Below are 15,755 nucleotides of genomic sequence, written 5' to 3' on the forward strand. Positions count from 1 at the left end.
ACAAGAAACAAAAATCAGGTGGACAGTAACAGTACCTGGCTTTAACTTCATATTGCCAAAAGAGGCATTGAGGAGGGTAGGAGAGTCCTGAATTGCCAACACCAACCCTCTCCCACACTCCCAGCAGCAGCTATGTGGTGTGGAGTGAAAATCTGTACACTTTGAGAAAGGAGAGCACAGCATTGGAAAACAGTACATTAAACTCAGTGCTGCCCTGGCACAGCAGACAATGAAGACATGCTGGGCTCAGCCAGCACCTGCATAGGGAGGGAGGATCTGGACCAGCACGAACCGGAGGGGAATTGCCCATCATAGCAGTTGGAACTTGAATTTCTTGGCAAGACTTGCCACCACAGGCTGAAGTGCTCCAGGGTCCCAGATAAATTTGAAAGGCAGTCTAGGACACGAGACTATACTTCTAGGCAACTCCTAGTGTGAGGCTGGGCTTACAGTGAACTAGGATGGCACACAACCTAGGGAGACACCAGCTGGAATGGCTAAGGGAGTGCTTATGCCATCCCTCCCCTAACCCCAGGCAGTGCAACTTGTAACAGCAAAAGTGTCTACTTCCTTCTGCTTAAGGAGAGGAAAGAAAAAAGAGAACCTTATCTTGCATTTTGGATATCAGCTAAGCCACCATAGGATAAGGCACCAGGCAGAGCCGTGAGGCCCCCATTCCAGGTCCTAGCTCCAAGACACCATCTGTAGACACACCATGGGCCAGAAAGGAACCCACTGCCTTGAAGGTAAGAACTCAATCCTGGCAGGATTCATTACCTGCTGACCAAAGAACCAATGGGTCCTGAATAATCACCACTGATACCCAGGGAGTATGCAGTGGGTCCTGGGCTCTGACATGTGCTGGTTTCAGGGGTGACCCAGCACATTCCCAGCTGTGGTGGCTATGGTGAAAGATTCCTGTTTAAGAAAAGTAGAGGAAAAAGTAAAGGGATCACTGTCTTGTGCCCTAGGTACCAGCTCAGCCACAGTGGGGAAGAGCAAAAAGCAGGCTCTTGGGGTCCCCGAGTCCACATCTACACTGGACAGCATTTCCAGATCTACTTCAGGGAGTCCACTGCCCTGAAGGGTGAGCCCATGGACCAGTGGTGGTGTTGGTGGCCACAAGGAGAGGGTCCTGTGCCTGTGGAAAGGGGAGGGAAGAGTGGGAGAACCTTTGTATTATGGATTGAGTGCCAGCTTAGCCACAATAGAAGAAAACATCAGGTAAATTGCTAAGGTTTTTGATTCCAATCCCTGGCTCTCAGACAGCATCTCTGGACACACCTGGAGCCCGGGGAAAAACCCGCCACCCTGAAGGGAAGGGCCTTGGGCAAGGCCAGTGCTGTGCTGGCTTCAGGTCTAACCCACAGCAATCCCAGGATGATGACCACAGAGGTGCCTGCATCACCACACCCCCAATTCCAAGTGACTTAGCACTTGTTTGGGAGAAAGTAAGGAAAAAGAGCAACAATCTCTGCCTGGTAATCCTGAGAATTCTTCCAGATCTTATCCAAGGTTGCCAAGGCTGTACCTCTAACAAGTCTCCAAAAGCCACAGCATTGTTGGGATCGGGGCCCAAGTCCCTTCAAATTCCTGGAAAGCCTTCCCAAGGACAGGCATAAACAAGCTCAGACTCCGAAGACTACAGTAAATACCTAACTGTCTAAAGCCCAGACACCAACCAGTATCTACAACCATCAGCACCATTCAGGAAAACATGACCTAACCAAACGAACTAATATAAAGCACAAGGGATCAAACCTGGAAAAAGAGAGATATATGACGTTTCAGGCAGATAATTCAAAATAGCTGTTTTGAGGAAACTCAAAAAAATTCAAGACAACACAGAAAGGGAATTCGGAATTTTTATCAGATAAATTTGACAAAGAGATCAAAACTAAAAAGAATCAAGCTTAAAATGCAACTGTTAAAATGCAACTGACATGATGTGGACTACATCAAAGTCTCTTAACAGAACTGATTAAGAAGAAAGAATTAGTGAGCTTGAAGACAGGCTATTTGAAATTACACAGTTAGAAAAGACAAAAGAAAACAAAAAGCAATGAAGCACACCAAAAACATCTAGAAAATAGCCTAAATGGGCAAATCTAAGATTTACTGGCCTTAAAGAAAAGGTAGAAAAAGAGGTAAAAGTAGAAGGTTTATTCAAAGGGATAATAACAGAGAATTTCCCAAACCAGAATGATAACAACATTCAAATACAAGAAGGTTATAGAACACCAAGCAGATTTAACCCAATGAAGACTACCTCAAAGCATTTAAGAATCAAATTCCCAAAGGTCAAAGATAAAGAAAGGATCCTAAAAACAGCCAGACAAAAGAAATAAATAACATACAATGGAGCTCCAATACAATTGGCAGCAGACTTTGGTTTTTTCGTTTGTTCTGTTTTGTTTTGAAACAGAGTCTCACTCTGTCACCCAGGCTGGAGTGCAGTGACACGATCTTGGGATCTTGGCTCGCTACAATCTCCACCTCCCGGGTTCAGGCAATTATCCTGCCTCAGCCTCCCGAGTAGCTGGAATTACAGGTGTGCACCACCACACCCAGCTAATTGGCAGCAGACTTTTCAGTGGAAACCTTAAAGGTTAGGAGAGTGTGGCAAGACATATTTTAAGCGCTGAAGGAAAAAAACTTTCACCTAGAATAGTATATCTAGTGAAAATATCCTTTAAGTATGAAGGGGAGATAAAGACTTCCCCAGACAAACAAAATCCCAGGGATTTCATCAACACCAGACTTGTTCTACAAGAAATGCTAAAGGGAATTTTTCAATCTGAAAGAAAAGGATATTAATGAAAGAAGAAATCATCTGAAGGTACAAAACTCACTGGTAATGGTAAGCATATAGAAAAATACAAAAGAGTATAACACTGTACCTGTGGTGTATAAAGTACTCTTAACTGAAGTAGAAAGATGAAATAATGAATCAATCAAAAATAACAGCTACAACAACTTTTCAAGAAATAGTGAAGTAAGACATAAAGGGAAACAACAAAAAGTCAAAAAGCAGACAGCAGGGACAAAGTTAAAGGGTAGAGTTTTTATTAACTTTCTTTTTGCAAGTTTCTTTATGCAATTGTGTTAAGCTGTCATCAGTTTAAAATAATGGGTTATAAGATAGTATTTGCACCGGCGCAGTGGCTCACACCTGTAATCCCAGTACTTTGGGAGGCCGAGGCAGGTGGATTGCTTGAGGCCAGGAGTTTGAGACCAGACTTGCCATCACAGCGAAACCCCATCTCTACTAAAAATAGAAAAATTAGTCAGGCGTAGTGGAGCACACATGTAACCCCAGCTACTCGGGAGGCTGAGGCATGAGAATCACTTGAACCTGGGAGGCAGAGATTGCGGTGAGCCAAGATCACGCCACTGCACTCCAGCCTGGGAGACAGAGCAATACTCTGTCTCAAAAAAAATAATAATAAAATTTTAAAAAAATAAAAAAATTTAATTTTAAAAAGATAGCATCTGTAAGCCTCATGGTAACGTTGAATCAAAAAACATACAACAGATACACACACACAAAAAAAAAGCAATAAATTAAAGCATACCACCACAGAAAATCCTTTCACTAAAAAGAACACAGGAAGAAAGGAAAGAAGGAAGAAAAGACCAAAAACCACCAGAACACAAGTAACAAAATGGCAGGAGAAAGTTCCTACTCAGCAATAATAACACTGAATGTAAATGAACTAAACTCATCAGTCAAAAGACAAAGAGTAGCTGAATGGAGGCACAAACAAGATCCAAATGATCTGTTGCCTACAAGAAACACCCCACCTATGAAGACACACATAGACGGAAAAGAGAGGGATGGAAAAACATATTCCATGGCAATGGAAACAAAAAAAGAGCAGACATAGCTATACTCGTATCAGAAAAAGGAGTATAGATTTAAAGACAAAAACTCTAAGGAGAGACAAAAAAAGGTCATTACATAATGATAAAGGGGTCAATTCAGCAAGAGGATATAACAATTGTAAATATATACACAACCAACACTGGAGCACTCAGATACATTAAGCAAATATTATTAGAGCAAAAGAGAAAGACAGACCCCAATACAACAGCTGGAGACTTCAACACCCCACTTTCAGCACTGCACTCCCAGAAAGAAAATCAACAAAGAAACATCAGAGTTATTCTGCACTCTAGACAAAATGGATCTAATAAATATTTACACATTTCATCCAAAGACTGCAGAATACACATTTTTCTCCTCAACACATAGATCATTCTCAAGGATAAACCATGTTAGGTCACAAAATAAGTCTTAAAACACAGAAAAGAAAGAAAGGAAGGAAAGAAAGGAAGAAAGGAAAAGGAAAGAAAGGAAGAAAGGAAAAGGAAAGAAAGGAAGAAAGGAAAAGGAAAGAAAGGAAAGAAAGGGAAGAAGGGAGGAAGGGAGGAAGGGAGGAAGGAAGGAAGGAAGGAAGGAAGGAAGGAAGGAAGGAAGGAAGGAAGGAAGGAAGGAAGGAGAAAGAGAGAGAGAGAAAGAGAGAGAGAAAGAGAAAGAAAGAAAAAGAAAGAAAGAAAGGAAGGAAGGAAGGAAGGAAGGAAGGAAGGAAGGAAGGAAGGAAGGAAGGAAGGAAGGAAGGAAGGAAGGAAGGAAGGAAAGAAAGAAGGAAAGAAAGAGAGAAAGAAAGAAAACCTGAATTAATATTGAGCATCTTCACTGACCGCAATGGAATAAAACTACGAATCAGTAACAAGAGGAATTTTGGAAACTACACAAACACATGAGAATTAAACAATATGCTCCTGAATGACCACTTCAATGAAGAAATTAAGAAGGGAATTGAAAAATTTCTTGAAACAAATGATAAACCAAAGCCTACAGGATACAGCAAAGGCAGTATTCAGATGGAAGCTTACAGCTATATGCACCTACATCAAAAAACTGGAAAAGGCCGGGCGCGGTGGCTCAAGCCTGTAATCCCAGCACTTTGGGAGGCCGAGACGGGCGGATCACGAGGTCAGGAGATCGAGACCATCCTGGCTAATACGGTGAAACCCCGTCTCTACTAAAAAATACAAAAAACTAGCCGGGCGACGAGGCGGGCGCCTGTAGTCCCAGCTACTCGGGAGGCTGAGACAGGAGAATGGCGTGAACCCGGGAGGCGGAGCTTGCAGTGAGCTGAGAGCCGGCCACTGCACTCCAACCTGGGCGGCAGAGCAAGACTCCGTCTCAAAAAAAAAAAAAAAAAAAAAAAAAAAAAAAAAAAAAAAAAAAACTGGAAAAATTTCAAACAAACAATCTAACAATGCACCTTAAAGTTAAAACTAGAAAAATAACAGCAAACCAAGCTCAAAATTAGTAGAAGAAAAGAAATAATAAAGATCAGAGCAGAAATAAATTTGAAATGAAAAAATGATACAAGATCAATAAAACAAAAAGTTGGTGTTTGAGAAGATAAACATAATTGACAAACCTTTAGCCAGACTAAGAAAAAAAGAAGGCCCAAGTAAATAAAACCATAGATGAAAAAGGAGACATTACAACTGATACAACAGAAATTCAAAGGATCATTAGCAACTACTATGAGCAACTATATGCCAAAAAATTGAAAAATCTTGAAGAAACAGACAAATTCCTAGACACATACACCCTACAAAGATTGAACCAGGAAGAAATCCAAAACCTGAGCAGACCAGTAACAAGTGAGGAGATCAAAGCAGTAATGAAAACTTTCCCAGTAAAGAAAAGGCCGGGACCCAATAGCTTCACTGCTGAATTCTATCAAATATTTAAAGTGGAACTAATACCAATCCTACTCAAACTACTCCGAAAAACAGAGGAGGAGAGAATGCTCCCAAACTCATTCTATGAGGCCAGTATTACCCTGATACCAAAAACCAAACACACATCAAAAAAAAAGAAAAAAAGAAAAAAAAAAACCCTATAGACCAATATCTCTGATGAATATTGATGCCAAAACTCTCAACAAAATACTAGCAAACCTAATCCAACAATACATTTAAAAGATCATTCATCACTACCAAGTGGGATTTATCACAGGGATGCAAGAAACCAATCAATGTGACAAATTATATCAACAAAATGAAGGACAAAAACCATACATTTCAATTGATGCCAAAAAAGCATCTGATAAAAGTTCAACATCGCTTCGTGATGAAAACTCTCAAATAACTGGTATAAAAGGAACATGCCTGAACATAATAAAAGCCATATATGACAGATCCACAACTAGTATCATAATGAGCCTTTCCTCTTAGGTCTGTAACACAACAAAGATGCCCACTTTCACCACTGTTATTCAAAATAATACTGAAAGTACTAGCTAGAGCAATCAGACAAGAGAAAGAAAGAAAGGGCATCCAAATTGGAAAAGAAGAAGTAAAATTATCATTGTTTGCAGATGATATGATCTTATATTTTAAAAAAACCTAAAGAGTCCAACAAAAAACTATTAGAAAAATAAACAAATTTAGTAAAGTTGCAAGATACAAAATAAACATACTAAATCAGTAGCATTTCTATATGCCAACAGTGAACAATCTGAAAAAGAAATCAAAAAAGTAATCCCATTTATAATAGCCTTAAATAAAATTTAATACCTACGAATTAACTCAACCAAGGAAGTGCAAAATCTCTACAATAAAAATTACAAAACACTGATGAAAGAAACTGAAGAGAACACAAAAAAATAAATTGGAAGAATCAAAGCAACCTATAGACTCAACGCAATCTCTATCAAAATATCAATGACACTCTTCAGAAAAATAGAAAACACAATCCTAAAATTTATATGGAATTCACAAAAGACCCAGAATAGCCAAGCTATCCCGAGCAAAAAGAACATAACTGGAGGGACCACATTACCTGACTTCAAATTACACTACAGAGCTATAGAAACCAAAACAAAATGGTACTGGCATAAAAACAGACACACAGACCGACGAAACAGAATAGAGAATCCAGAAACAAATCCACACACCTACAATGAACTCATTTTCGACAATGGTGTCAAGAACATACACTGGGGAAAAAACAGTCTCTTCAATAAATAGTACTGGGAAATCTGGACATCCATATGCAGAAAAATGAAACTAGACCCCTATCTACTGCCATATACAAAAAAATCAAATCAAAATGGATTAAAGACTTAAATCTAAGACCGCAAACTATGAAACTATTACAAGAAAACATTGGGGAAAATCTTCAGGACACGGGAGTGAGTAAACATTTCCTGAGTAACACCCCACAATCACAGGCAAAAATGGACAAATGGGATTACATCAAGTTAAAAACCTTCTGCACAGCAAAGGAAACAGTCAACAAAGTGAAGAAACAACCCACAGAATGGGAGAGAAATATGTGCAAACTATCCATCTGACAAGGTATTAATAATCAGAATATATAAGAAGCTCAAATAACTCTACAGGAAAAAAAAATCTAATCCAATTTAAACAGCAAACAGGTATACGAAAAGATGCTCAACATCACTGATCATCAGAGAAATACAAAACAAAACTACACTGAGACACCATCTTGCTTAAGTTAAAATGGCTTTTTCCAAAAGTCAGGCAATAATAAATGCTGGCAAGGATGTGAAGAAAAGGGTACCCTCATACGTTGTTAGTAGGAATGTAAATTAGTACAACCATTATAGAGAACAGTTTGGAGGTTCCTCAAAAAACTGAAAATAGAACTACCATACAACCCAGCAATCCCACTGCTGAGTATATTCCCAAAAGAAAAGAAATCATATATTGAAGAGATATCTGCACTCCCATGTTTGTTAGGAGTGCTTACAATAGCTAAGATTTGGAATCAACCTAAATGTCCATCAACAGATGAATGGATAAAGAGTGGTATTTATACACAATGGAGTACTATTCAGCCATTAAAAAAGAATGAGATCCTGTCATTTGCAATAACATGAATAGAACTGGAGGTCACTATGTTAAGTGAAATAAGCCAGGCACAGAAAGACAAACATTGCATGTTCTCACTTATTTGTGAGCTCTAAAAATCAAAACAATTGAATTCACAGAGAGAGAGAATAGAAGGATGGTTACTAGAGACTGGGAAAAGTAGCAGGGAGGATGAGGGGATGGGATGATGGTTAATGGGTACCAAAAAAAAATAGAAAGAATGGATAAGACCTAATATTTGACAGCAGCACACAGGGGGACGATAGTCAATAATAATTTAATTTTACACTTTAAAATAACGAAAAGAGTATAATTAGATTGTTTGTAACACAAAGGATAAATGCTTGAGGCTTTGGATACCCAATTTCCATTATGTGATTGTTATGCACTGCATGTCTAATCTATGTGAAATATCTATGTGAAAAAAAGATTAGTAGCTGCCTGGGGTCTCAGGTACAAAGAGAGATGATTACAACAAAGAATGAGAAAATTTTGTGAGACAATGGAAATGTTTGTCTTTTTTTTTATCTATGTCTTTTTTTCACATAGATATTTTGGTACATGCAACGTACCAAATACATTGTATGCATTGTATACATGAGATACCAAAATATCTCATGTACCACATAAATATATACACCTCATAAATATATATACCTACTATGTACCCACAAAAATTAAAAAATAATTTTTAATTAAAAAAGAGACAAAGAACATTATTACTGATAAAAGGGTCAATTCATCAAGAAGATAAAACAACTATAAACATATGCACCAAACAACAGAATAAAGAACTCTCAAAACTGAATAATAAAACAAACAACCCAATAAAAAATAATGGGCAAAGATCTGAAGAGACACTTCACTAAAGGTACACACTGATGACAAACGCACAAAAAGATGGCCAACATTATCAGTCACTACGGAAGTGCAAACTGAAACCACAATGAGATACCACCACATATCTATTAGAATGGCTAAAATTACAAAGGCTGACTATATAACCTGTAGGCAAGGGGGCAGAAAAACTAGAACGCTCATACACCGCTGAGGAGAATGTAAAATGGTACAACTACCTTCGCAAAAAAAATCTGGCAATGTCTTAAAAAGTTAAACATGCATCTGCAATATGTTCCTGGCACTCTTATTACCAAAGAAACAGAGAAAATAAAATAGAGAAAGAGAAAAGGTAATATATGTCTGATATGGTTTGGGTCTGTGTCCCCACCAAATTTCATGTTGGATTGTAATCCCCAATGTTGGAGGTGGGGTCTGGAGACTGGATCATGGGGGTGGATTTCTCATGAATGGTTTAGTGCCATCCCTTGCTACTGTCCTCACAATAGTGAGTTCTCATGAGATCTGGTCATATAAAAGTGTGTGGGACCCCCACCCCACCCAATCCCCACATTGCTCCTGCTTTTACCATATGACATGCCTTTTATTTCCACCATTATTGGAAGCATCCTGAGGCCCCCCCAAAAGCAGATGCTACTATGCTTCCTGTAGAGCCTGCAGAACCATGAGCTAACTAAACCTCTTTTCTTATAAATTAGCCAGTCTCAGGTATTTATAGCAACACAAGAATGGACTAATACAATGTCTATATGAAGACTTGTATACAGATGTTCAAATTAGCTTTATTATAATAGCTAAAAGCTAAAAACAATCAAAATATGCATCAACAGATGAATATCCAAAAAACGAAGTGTGCTATATCCACATAATGGACTACTACTCAATAATAAAAAGGAAGAAATACTGACACACAAAAAACATGAGCAAACTCAAAATAACTATGCTAAGTGAAAATAGTCTGGTAGGAGTACATACCACTATATGATTACATTTATATAGTTTTAGAAACTGCAAACTAGGCCGGGCGCGGTGGCTCAAGCCTGTAATCCCAGCACTTTGGGAGGCCGAGACGGGCGGATCACGAGGTCAGGAGATCGAGACCATCCTGGCTAACACGGTGAAACCCCGTCTCTACTAAAAAAAATACAAAAAACTAGCCGGGCGAGGTGGCGGGCGCCTGTAGTCCCAGCTACTCGGGAGGCTGAGGCAAGAGAATGGCGTAAACCCCGGAGGTGGAGCTTGCAGTGAGCTGAGATCCGGCCACTGCACTCCAGTCTGGGCGACAGAGCGAGACTCCGTCTCAAAAAAAAAAAAAAAAGAAAGAATAGAAACTGCAAACTAATCTATAGTCACAGAAAGCAGACTAGTAGCTGTGTGGGGTCCCAGGTACAAAGAGAGATGATTACAACAAGGAACAAAAAAATTCTGTGGGACACTGGAAATGTTTGTTCTTTTTTTTCCACATAGATATAAAGCAGAAACAATACTTTTGGCATGGGTTAAATTATGAAAGAAATCAGTTTGCACTGCTTCAAAAAATGTTCTCCCATCTTTTTAGTATATTCTCTCTCACGACTCTTTACTACATTTCCCTTCCACTATCCTTACTCTCTTATCCTATACTTCCACTGCAAATGTACATAGAAAGAAAATGATGGGCCGGGCGCGGTGGCTCAAGCCTGTAATCCCAGCACTGTGGGAGGCCGAGACGGGTGGATCACGAGGGTCAGGAGATCGAGACCATCCTGGTCTACACGGTGAAACCCCGTCTCTACTAAAAAATACAAAAAAAACTAGCCGGGCGAGGAGGCGGGCGCCTGTAGTCCCAGCTACTCGGGAGGCTGAGGCAGGAGAATGGCGTAAACCCGGGAGGCGGAGCTTGCAGTGAGCCGAGATCGCGCCACTGCACTCCAGCCTGGGCGACAGAGCTAGACTCCGTCTCAAAAAAAAAAAAAAAAAAAAAAAAGAAAATGATGATTTCATCGTGTCTGAAAATTATGTATTCAAGAGGCACATCCTACAGCTCAAAATCTCTGTTCTAGCTCGATACGCATCCAATTGATGAAATCCCCTCATATAACAATCCCTACATACAATCAGCCAAATTCAAGATGTAGAACATTTTATAGGACAAATTACTCTATTTCTGCAACAAATCAATGTCATAGGAAAGATGGGATGGGGATAAAGGGAGTGTTAGTATTAATAAATAAAAGAGTCCAAAGAGACATAGCTACCAAATGTAATACACAATCCTTGTTTGGACCCTATTTGAATAAAGCAAATGTAAAAAGACATTTTTAAGTCTAGTAAAGATGGATACAGATGATGTATTACATAATATTTGGGCTTATTAATCTACTCATAATGACGGTGCAGTGGGCAATTTTTTTAAAGGTCCTTATCAGTTACAGATGCATACCAAAGCACTTATGAGTGAACAGACATAATTCTTTAAAAAACTTCAGTTGAAAAAAGTGGGTAGGGGGTGGTAAATAAATTTATCTTGGCAAAATATTGATAATGTTGAAGTTTAACATTGGTGTCTATTTCAAATTTTTCATAATAAACTAAAATTATTTTTTTGTTTTTGTTTTTTGTTTGTTTGTTTGTTTGTTTGAGATAGAGTATCCCTCTGTCACCAGGCTGGAGTGCAGTGGTGCGATCTCGGCTCACGGCAACTTCCACCTCCCACATTCAAGCAATTCTCCTGCCTCAGTCTCCCAAGTAGCTGGGACTAAAGGCGCATGCCACCATGGCCAGCTAATTTTTATAGTTTTAGTGGAGACAGGGTTTCACCATTTTGACCAGGATCATCTTGATCTCCTGACCTTATAATCTGCCCACCTTGGCCTCCCAAAGTGCTGGGATTACAGGCAAAAGTAAGATCTTAAGATGTTGGTGGGTTTCATAATGAATGTTATGAGACAAAGCTCCTAACAGCATGATATGCACCTTATTTATTTTCAGCGCAGGAACAGTGCCTGTCACATAGTAAGTACTCAACAGACCTTTTACTAAGTGGTTGTTTTAGTCCTATATATGACTAATAAGCAATGATATAATTATTTGAGTACCTCCATCATCAACACAATGCTTAAGAACTTACAAATCGTCACTCCATTATACCACTTTATGAGTATTATATTACTCCATTTACAGATAAGAAAACTGAGACTTTAAATTAGTTGTTCAAGGTCACACAAGCTGGGCAATGAAGGGCAAAGATCAAGCTGGGCAACTCTAACAAAGATTTTTTTTTAAAGACTATTTGGCTTCAGGGCCGGTGAATGACACTACCTCCCTCAGTGATACCCATTCCAAAGTAAACCATCTCAAAGTATCAGCACTAGTGCAATTTACTTGAAACTTAGCCATGCCTACCAACAAATTATCAGAATAGGAAAATAATGGAAAAGAAGAAAATACCATTGTATGTTATTCATGGCTCTCTTCCTCATATTCTAATTAAAACAGCCTTCTTTTGAGATTTGAGCAAACCAAAACAATAATCTGTAGAAAAAATAACTGTATACAGGTACCTAGGAAACAAAGCAATATTATAATAACTCCCATTATTATAAGGTATACTAACTTGTTTCAGAGTTCAATTAAAAACTGAGCAGAAAAATAAAAGAAGGCAAGGCAAAGATTAAAATAATTATTTTTTTAATAGTCACATATTAAAAGTTGTTCAGAATCTGTGATACTCAATGGGGGAAAGAGGAAAGCACATAAATGTAAGATAGGTCACTACCTGTCAGCATGATATATGAGAAGATAATTCCATACCACACTGAAGACATTAACCTCTGTCCTGCGTTTCCCAACTCTGGTTGTACTTTCATTTCAGAGCTTTAAAAAATTCCTGATATGTGGGCTTCACCCAAGACTGATTAAATTAAGGGGATGAGACTCAGGCATAAGTATTTTTTTTTTTTTTTTTTTTTTTTTTTTTTTTTTTTTTTTTTTTTTTTTTGAGACGGAGTCTTGCTCTGTCGCCCGGGCTGGAGTGCAGTGGCCGGATCTCAGCTCACTGCAAGCTCCGCCTCCCGGGTTTACGCCATTCTCCTGCCTCAGCCTCCCGAGTAGCTGGGACTACAGGCGCCCGCCACCTCGCCCGGCTAGATTTTTTGTATTTTTAGTAGAGACGGGGTTTCACCGTGTTAGCCAGGATGGTCTCGATCTCCTGACCTCGTGATCCGCCCGTCTCGGCCTCCCAAAGTGCTGGGATTACAGGCTTGAGCCACCGCGCCCGGCCATAAGTATTTTTTAAAGCTCCCAAAATGATTCCAATTAACAGCCAAAGATGAGAACCACTTACCACATATGTCAGCGTATGTGTAGTATGTGTGTGAATTGCTATATAAATGAAGTACCAACAAAAAAAAAAAAAAAATTTTTTTTGAGACCGAGTCTCACTCTGTAGCCCAAACTGGAGTGCAGTGGTATGATCTTGGCTCACTGCAACCTCCACTTGCCAGGTTCAAGCAATTCTCCTGCCTCAGCCTCCCAAGTAGGTGGGATTATAGGCACATGCCACCACACCCTGGCTAATTTTTGTATTTTTAGCAAAGACGGTGTTTTGCCATGTTGGCCATGCTGTTCTCAAACTCCTGACCTCAAGTGATCCTCCCGCCTCGCCCTCCCAAATTTCTGGGATTACAGGCATGAGTCACCACGCCCCGCCCCAAGAAAATTAATGAGTTAAAACTAGGTTTAAATTTTTCTTACCAGAGATCATCATTAATTTCATTAAAATACATTTTATGTCTCACCTAAAGGCCACTGATAGACATGCATGAATGAAAATGATTTTGCTTTTCACAAAAAGGATCCAGACTTAGCCAATTAGGATCAATATTAACTATATTATTATGTAAACTCATAAATATCATGTTTCACTCAAGAACATGCCAATTATTCTAGTACTCTTTTACAAAATAAGCAAGCTACAGGCTAAGAGGGGTGGTCTATCACCAAAGCACCTATAGCAACAGGCACAGGTTGGCAAAAGGGATCTCCAAATCTCCTTAAAACCAAGGGAATCCTGGGACCCACTGTTGTCTACTTTCATCACAACAAACCTGTTTAGCCTTTAAAACCCCAACAGTGAGACAAGGAGATAGATACAAGGTCAGTTCATAAACCCTTCTAAAAATTACAATGGATTCCTAAAGAATTTTAAGGAAATCCAAATCCTCCTAAGAGTCCTCCAGAAACTTCCCAGGTAGCCTGGCCTTCCTTTACCATATACAGAGGATAGGGATGGTGTCACTAACTGTTAAGAGTAGTCTAGCTCTTCACTCTTGGGAGAAGAAGGCAGAAGAAGCAAAACTGGAGAAATGGCCTTGAAGAGGTGAAATGGGTTGGGATCCAGGACACAATGGAGGAGCTGGGCAAGTCAGCTGAGGGTACCTACATAAAAGGCACACAACATTTAAGCAGGTTAAAGAGCTATGTGAGGATTGGGGAAAGTGAGGAAGAGTAAAAAGCTGGCAGAATCAATGGATCTGCAGTATGAAAGGACTGTGAAAGTCAAATTACTAGAGGGAATGAACTAGAAAGTTAGGAGGCAAGTTTACAGAAAGATGAAAGACTGAAATTAACATTATGCAGTTATTGGTAATGATAAAGTCAAGAATGTGATTATAGGCATGAGTGGCTGAAGGAGAGTAGAGAACAACATCACTGGAGACGTTAAAGCAACTGAAAGGTCAACATATTGGAACAATCATCTGTTTAGGTGTTGAAATCACCAAAAATTAAAATGGGAAATGCTGAAGAGAGTGAAAGTGAGCCATAAGAAATGTGATGTAATCACCCAGATGTGACTATCATGAGGCAATGTATGCATCATGAGGCATGTCTGCTAACACGAAACTCAAAACTGGGGAATTGTCTCAAGGAAGAATACCTGGAACTGGCAATGAAGAGCAAAGAGTACACACTACAGGGACCAAGAAATGTAGAAGAGTAAAATACACACCCATAAATAAGCTCAGTCTAGCACAAAACTAATAACCAACATATATTACTGTACTACAACACAGTAACAGCTACCACAGAGAACTACAGGTCCTGCTGGAGGCCCAGTAGAGGGATCAGAGGTTTCACAAACGTGTGGAAGATGTAACATGGAGCTGAGTGTTCAACAATTAATAAGGGCAAAAGGACCTTCAAGGCAGAAAGACAATACAACTTAGGCAAAGGCAGAGAGATTTGAAAAGAACATGAAGCATTCTGAGAAATGCAAACAGTTCAACATGATTAAGTGCAGAATGAGTCAGAAAGAGAGTTAGGACATATACCTAGAAAGGTAGACCAAGGCTACAACTATCTTTTCTGCTAAAGCAAGAATAAAAGATATGAACAAATTAAATTGTTGCCCCTAAATCCTTCATAAAAACCACTAATAGAAAACAAAATTGATAAACTGTAGTTTCCTCTTATTTTCCTTAGTTTGTAGGAGATGCTAGGATGCAAATAACCCAACAGCCAGTTGCTTTAAGAAGTTTATCAACCCCTAGAGAACAAATGCTGCCACATTATACACAAATTTTATGATCATTATGATAATCTCCAATAGCCAAGATTTAAATGTGCTACAGGAAATTATGCACAACTAAGATATTTTAAGCAACTGAAGAGCTCAAACATAAATACATTAGTTGTAGATTTGTAACATGTATATATGCAAACATAAATGCATACAGCTATAAATAAAAATTGCTTTCCATCTAACAAAACAATATAAGTGAATGTAGAGATAATAACAACCGTGGTATATACCACTTTTATAAATGATTAATGTTAGAACTAAATATCACATTGGAAAAAATATTTCACTAGGTAACTGTTGGTATATTTACTCTGTCTCCATTTCTACTTTAGCAGCTGTGATTTAATGGAAAGCACACCATACTTGAGAGCCAAAGAAAATACATTCAAGTACTGGCACTGGCACTTGTGAA

The 15,755-nt window shown here is 39.0% G+C and overlaps 1 protein-coding gene across 13 annotated transcripts in view; it reads right to left on the bottom strand.

Annotated features, from left to right (window-relative positions):
- Nucleotides 1–15,755, bottom strand: part of STAU2 (staufen double-stranded RNA binding protein 2) — a 348,991-nt gene that overhangs the window by 294,533 nt on the left and 38,703 nt on the right. The window lies entirely within an intron of this gene.

Source organism: Rhinopithecus roxellana, chromosome 9 (genome assembly GCF_007565055.1).
Source record: "Rhinopithecus roxellana isolate Shanxi Qingling chromosome 9, ASM756505v1, whole genome shotgun sequence".
Lineage (NCBI taxonomy): Eukaryota > Metazoa > Chordata > Mammalia > Primates > Cercopithecidae > Rhinopithecus > Rhinopithecus roxellana.